Source organism: Papilio polytes, unplaced genomic scaffold (genome assembly GCF_000836215.1).
Source record: "Papilio polytes unplaced genomic scaffold, Ppol_1.0 DF823288.1, whole genome shotgun sequence".
Classification (NCBI taxonomy): Eukaryota; Metazoa; Arthropoda; class Insecta; order Lepidoptera; family Papilionidae; genus Papilio; species Papilio polytes.
This window is the reverse complement of record NW_013525916.1, coordinates 2,315,686-2,322,034: the sequence shown is the minus strand read 5'-3', so window position 1 is coordinate 2,322,034 and position 6,349 is coordinate 2,315,686. Positions and strand designations below refer to the sequence as shown.

The 6,349-nt window shown below is 33.8% G+C and overlaps 1 non-coding gene across 1 annotated transcript; it reads right to left on the bottom strand.

Moving 5' to 3' along the window:
• Positions 1 to 3,660: 3,660 nt before the first annotated feature.
• Trnad-guc lies at positions 3,661 to 3,732 on the bottom strand. The gene has a single exon. It is a non-coding gene; the product is annotated as a tRNA-Asp (tRNA).
• Positions 3,733 to 6,349: the final 2,617 nt, after the last annotated feature.

Below are 6,349 nucleotides of genomic sequence, written 5' to 3'. Positions count from 1 at the left end.
TGTGAGGGTCAAGGTCACGAACTGCAATTTGTTAACAACTTTCATGTGACCCAGTCACGAGTATAAAGCGGTTTAGAGCGGATCAAATGATCACTTCCGGTTGTCACCTGTCAGTTACATAATAGTAGAACTGTCGTAACAATTGTATTAAACTGCACACTGTATATTTCATAGATATTTTTTATATTTTATAGCATCATTTAGTAGTATGTTGTATGGCGAACATAGATTACATTTATTACTAACTACATATTTTTAGTCTTATTTGAGTAGTAATTAATAGCACATATGCCAAATAGGTGACATAGTTAAATAAATAAAACGAAATTTTGACACAAAAGTGTCAACAAAAATTTGATAGGAACAATGTCTCTTATTGAACTTTCTTAAGTCTGTGGGATCGATTTGTCGGCTTACGTGAGGGTCGATAACACCGGCCGCCTCTGGTTCTATCTCGTTATCGTCACGGTGTAACACTTGCTGACACGTGGAAGCCACTTCACAGATTATCTACCTTACACTCTCACGTTAAATCGATTCGTTTTTATTTTAAGTGTCTATTGATCAGGTCGTGTACTGGGGCTTTTACCTTAATATGGATAAAATGCTATACTAATTATCATTAGGTAAAGGCACCAATAATTGCCACCTTATCGAAATACTGCAAAATCACTTTATTCTTGTTTAATAACAAGTAATACAAATTAAACGATGTTGCAACACATTGTCTATACCTGGATGGTATTTTTAAACATATATAATTTACCTGGAATTAATTAATCAAATAAGTATAAGCGTAAATATTAAAATGATTGCAACTTATTTCGTCTCTCATAGAACGTTGGTACAATATACATCAACATTAGTGTAGTTTTCTATTTAAAATCGATTTTCAGACATAAACAAACTAGATATGTCCACAAAAAGATCTGAAGTCGCGTTTAACTTGATAGAATAAACTGGTATCGATTATAAAGTGTTAAATCGATTCCTAGAGCAGGCGAGTAGTCAGTTTATCTTAATAGCCATCACACCCATCGACTGACGAACTGTGAACATATCCCGGAGCTAACATTTGTATATGGTAATTGTGCAACTACAGAATGCAAGCAATTGTAGCTTCTATTAAGTATGAATTAGTGATCAAAATCGTTTGTAATGGTAAGAAGTTATTGACGGGTAAGAATTTTAGTTATTTGCTCGATCTCATGTTGAATATTAACAGGTTATGAGCGAAAACTTATCGGATGGTTTTATGAAAAAATGTTCCAGTCTGTATTTATTCTTTTTAATGGTAAATAATCCTTTTTTCTAATTTTTATACTACATTTACATAAAAACGTAGTCCTTTAAAGTTCCTTCTCTTTTTACCAATATTTAAATTACGAATTAACAATGAATATTACTACTGAGTTTTGTCCAAGTCTTGTTAGCAAATTAACGGCCAAATACTGAAACGTAATTATTTTTATGGAATTAGGAGTTTGAGTGTAGGTTTTTAAGAACACTTAGATATATAAGTTTTAATTTAGTATTTGGTAGTAAGTCTTTACATTAGAAAGTTAACCAAAGTTTACGAATAATGATAATTAATTTTCTCAGGTACTTTGTAAATTGGTAGGTTTATTTTTTATCACAAACATTATGATCGGTCGCAAGATAACTTGAGGACAGCGATTATAACCGTACCAGAGTAAACTGTCGGCTGTAATTGCGGCCTGCGATGGCAGGGAATCAATCAGCACGTCGCTGATAAGTGGTGTGAAGAATATGAAATTTATAAAGATACGTACACACAGGTAAAATCAATTATTAAAGTGCACACTTTTGACTAAAATATCGCATAACTGTTGTGCGATTGTCGATTGTTTCGTATCCCATTCAACTGTTTGGTTGCACAACTAAAATTGAGTAGTGTGCGAACCTTTATATAAGATCATAGGAATCAAAGCGCGACTAAACAGTTGTGCGATAGTTTAATTGTGCGCGCTCTAAATCGATGAAATAGGTAGAAGCTGCTGTAGCGTGTAGCATACAAAGACCTTCTAATGTAACGCTTGTTTTCAAAAGAGAAAACATACTAATCTAATTACCTCATATGTTTACAGCCGAATACTGAAACAAAAATTGAAATACACACATTTTAAATGACTTCCAAATTCCTTTATAATTTCTGACGTCTATATTTTAAACAGCGCTTACGAAGCGTAGTGATAGATTCGTTTCAGTATTAGGCTGTTAGTTTATCACTTAATAAGAGAAGACTACAGGAGTATAAAAATTCTAAAACTGTAACGTAAGATTTGGAATTTTAATAATTATACTAACTATAGTCTTATTTATTTTGTATACCTTTAGTCTGTTCTTTATTCATAATAATCGGTTCCCAGAAGGCTACGTATGAATAAAATTTGCAAGATTTCACGTTTATTGTGGGCCGGGAGATTAAATGGATTCACACATTATCACTGAATAATAATTATTCATACGAGAGTTGACATTTTCTGGGGAATATTGTTAAAATTATGGAGAAGTATTTCTTACAAGATTAAACCTATATACATTATTCTAAATGTTAATTAAAATGAAAACTAACAAATGAAAGTTGGCAACTCTAGTTTAATAGCGCTAATGTACTTTTTTATCTGTAACAAGATTGTATGTGGTTGTAATACGTATGTTAAGAATGAGGTGTGCCGAGGGGTATTGTGAAGACTGTATTAGAGTAAATTTTAAAGTAAATGTGATGAAGAAATTGAGAAGCAAAAGTTTAACGTGGTATGGACACGAAAAGATGGTCATATGTACAAGAATTGAGACAGAATAGGATGGCTATAAAGGTAGAGGAAGACCGAAGAAGTGTGAAAGTATATGATTGCGACGAAAGTCATATTAAACACATATGTATGGAAGAGAACAAGCTGATTACATAGGGACAAGGGCAGGTTAGTAGGTAATGTAAGAAATAAAGTGACAAAACGCAATTTGTGAGTACAATTTGTATGTAAAATAAACTTATCGTTTACAATTAAGTAGAAACTTTTCATTCCATATACGTACCAAAAGCTCTTCCATTTAAGCTTTACTAAGTGTAGTTAATGTGTGGGTGTCAGTGGCCCGTACAAAGTTTAATGGGCGTTTATTCGTAACTAAAGTGGTAATGCGCAAATAAATCGGTTTATTAGTCTGTGCCCGGACAGTAATGGTAACGGTATATTGTTCAAGAAAATAGAGCATCGAAGTTTATAGAGATGTCGAAGCATTCTTCTGGATTGTCTATACAATATAGCCTATAATATGCCCGTCTATGTCAGTTCCCCTTTAGTGATAGTTTGGTCGAAATCGGCCCAGCCGTTCCGGAGATTATCCGGAACAAACGCGGATTACGGCCAGACAGACAAAATTTTTTTAAATGCGATTATCGTTATCAGCAACGAAAATACATCATCTTCCCGCAATCCGAAATTATTCTTTTGATATTACAAACAGACACTCCAATTTTATTACATGTGTAGATTTACACTGAAACTTTCCAAAATAAACCAGAATATAACATTATCAGACAAGGAAATCTAATTTTTTTATTTCCTTACTTTCATTGAATTCGACCATAGTTTCTTAAGGTAATCCACAGTTAAAATTCGAAGAAACAAAAAGATTCTCCCCGGCGGGGAATCGAACCCCGGTCTCCCGCGTGACAGGCGGGGATACTTACCACTATACTACCGAGGACTTATTTAATGTTACCAATTTAGTCGTCATTACTCTAGAAGACATCACCTTATAAAACATTTTAGTATCTTATCAAATTATGTATGTTAACATTGATATTTCTAACTAGCTGTTCACGTGCGGCTTCATCCGCAGAAAATTATAAAAAAATATTTTATTGTTCACATTTGTCAAATTATCAATTGCAAATGTCAAAATGACATGACCTGACAAACCTTAGCAATCTTGTTTCCTTGATGTTGGCAGCAACTTATGGTCTCCTTCCCACATTAGGGTTTTTATCCAAAATATTTACCCTCTAAGTTTAATGACGTGTAAATACATAGGCTAAAGCGTGGCGTAAGTGTAGGGCTTTTCATTAAAAAAGAGTTATTCAAAAATATGCTGTAATTGCTGACATCTTAGGCAACAAAGAAGTGTGTGTTTACGCTTTATTATAATAGTATAGATATACAAATGTGTTCCATATTGACGTGTAAATTTTTTAATTGAAGTTGCAAATATTGCAGTTATAAATTAACTCTTATTTTTCATGTAATTAAGTCGTTTAAATCTTGAATTGCTTTGATTATTAACGTTTAATATATAGCCAATGGGCGTGAAGGAATAAAAAATGTACTAATAACGTGTTATCTTGGTGTCAGGTAAACTGCGTCAGATGGATGTAAGAGGCGTGGCACACGTTTTGTTTTATAAAGAAATAATTTCAGAATTCATTAATAATGTTGGAATGCATTCCGTTCTCCAAATTACATAAAATACTTCTTAATATCCGCGAATCGATTGTCGTGGAATTACAAAACATAGTAAAAGAGCTGTTGCCCGTGACTTCATCCGCGTGGTATTCGAAAACATACAAGTAACATAAATTACAAAAAGCTACGTATCCCTCGGGAACCGGACATTTCTCGGGGATGAAGCTTATCCCATGTGTACTCCAGACTTTGTTTTATATCTGTGCCAAATTTCAATAAGATATGTTGAACCGTTGCAGAATGATCGAGTAAACATTAAAAAACTAAATTATTGAATCACACGGGAACCGTAACTCTTCCTGGGAAAAAAAACTTCTGGAATAACAACCTCGGTGGTCCAATTATATCACTTTACAAAAACAATAAAATCATAGCCCCCGCTATTCAAGACACTTATGCAAACGACCGTGTACATTGGTTTCTTTCAACGCCACCCCTCAGTTCCGTTAAACGCAATAACGCATTGTAAAACACACAAGCGATAAAAACATTCGCAATGATGATTCAAGTCTATATACCGGTCAGTAGTAATGATGATTGTTAGGAAGGCGAAGAAAATAAAATGAGAATGAATATTCAAGGTCTATAGACAAATGAACCTTGTTCTATTTAGGTTCCTATCATTTGAAGAAGAGGAAGTATTGTAGTGGTTAAAGCGCATATTCATTAGTCAAAGAATTTCTGATCGCGCATATAGCGACTGTATAAAGAACCGTTTTCATTAGTTGTTTGAGACAAAGGCGATATTCCTTACTTTACCGCGCATTATACTATTCAAGTCCTCACAGAAGTCGGCGCTTGCATACATCGATCGTTCGATTCAGGCGATTGCTTGAATGAGGGGACTTCCTTGTGCTATATATAATAAACTTTTAGAGACCCTTGATTTCAGCGAGTAACCTAAATGTAACTCTTATGTTTTTCAAAATATCGTAACAGTAACAGACAAACTACGTACAATAATTCAATATTGGTAACAGCGCCCTCTATCGCTGAGTGCGTTACTGTGCTGATAAAATTTTAACAGATCTAATTGTAAGTTATTGAGTGACTTATGTTATTTTGTACAATCAAATTCAAGCTACATTCCTTAGGGAACTCTCAAGTTTAAAGTAACGGCCTGTCGTTGTCATCATACATTAAACGCTGGGATCGACAAAACTATCAACTTGAACTTGCACGATGACAGGTCTACGATGAGAAATGCGGCAACTACACAGCAACATACCATTTAGTAAACTGTGTTTAATCAAATTAGAACCTTATTTCAAGGAGGTAAGGTTTATAATTGTGTTTAAAATGTATTTCGTCCGCAAATTACTATTTGATTGGTCGAAAGTGAGAGGTGGCAAGTTGGCAAATAAAGGGACAAAAGCGAAGCGCTTAATTTGTGCCAATCAAAGGCGTTGAGCGAACTTGACCCGGCGAGGGAATGCGGCCCTTGTTTTGATAGCGGCTTTCTGTTTGGCTCTGCGCACGCGCAGCGATGTTTGCTGAGTCACTAACGATTGCTTGATTGTCATTAAGTAATTGGAAAATAATATTGTTTTAAGTTTTAAGTACTTTTGAATGCATAGAAGTGTCTATAAGTGAATCTAATGATACAGAAGTTTTTATTTGTAATGACGTAATTTTGATGATCTAAGTATGAAATTGGGCTGTTACTATACGCATAAACCGCAATTAACACGAAATGTAAAAAAAAAACACTTACGTTCTTAAAATTTTTATTTCATTGTTAAAATTAGTTAATTTAATTTTTACAAAGAATTGAGAGAGCATTAAAGGCGGCAAAATCAATAGATTTCTTGATTGAAATTTATTTTCTTATTAAACAATATCTCGTAAATATGCATGTAATA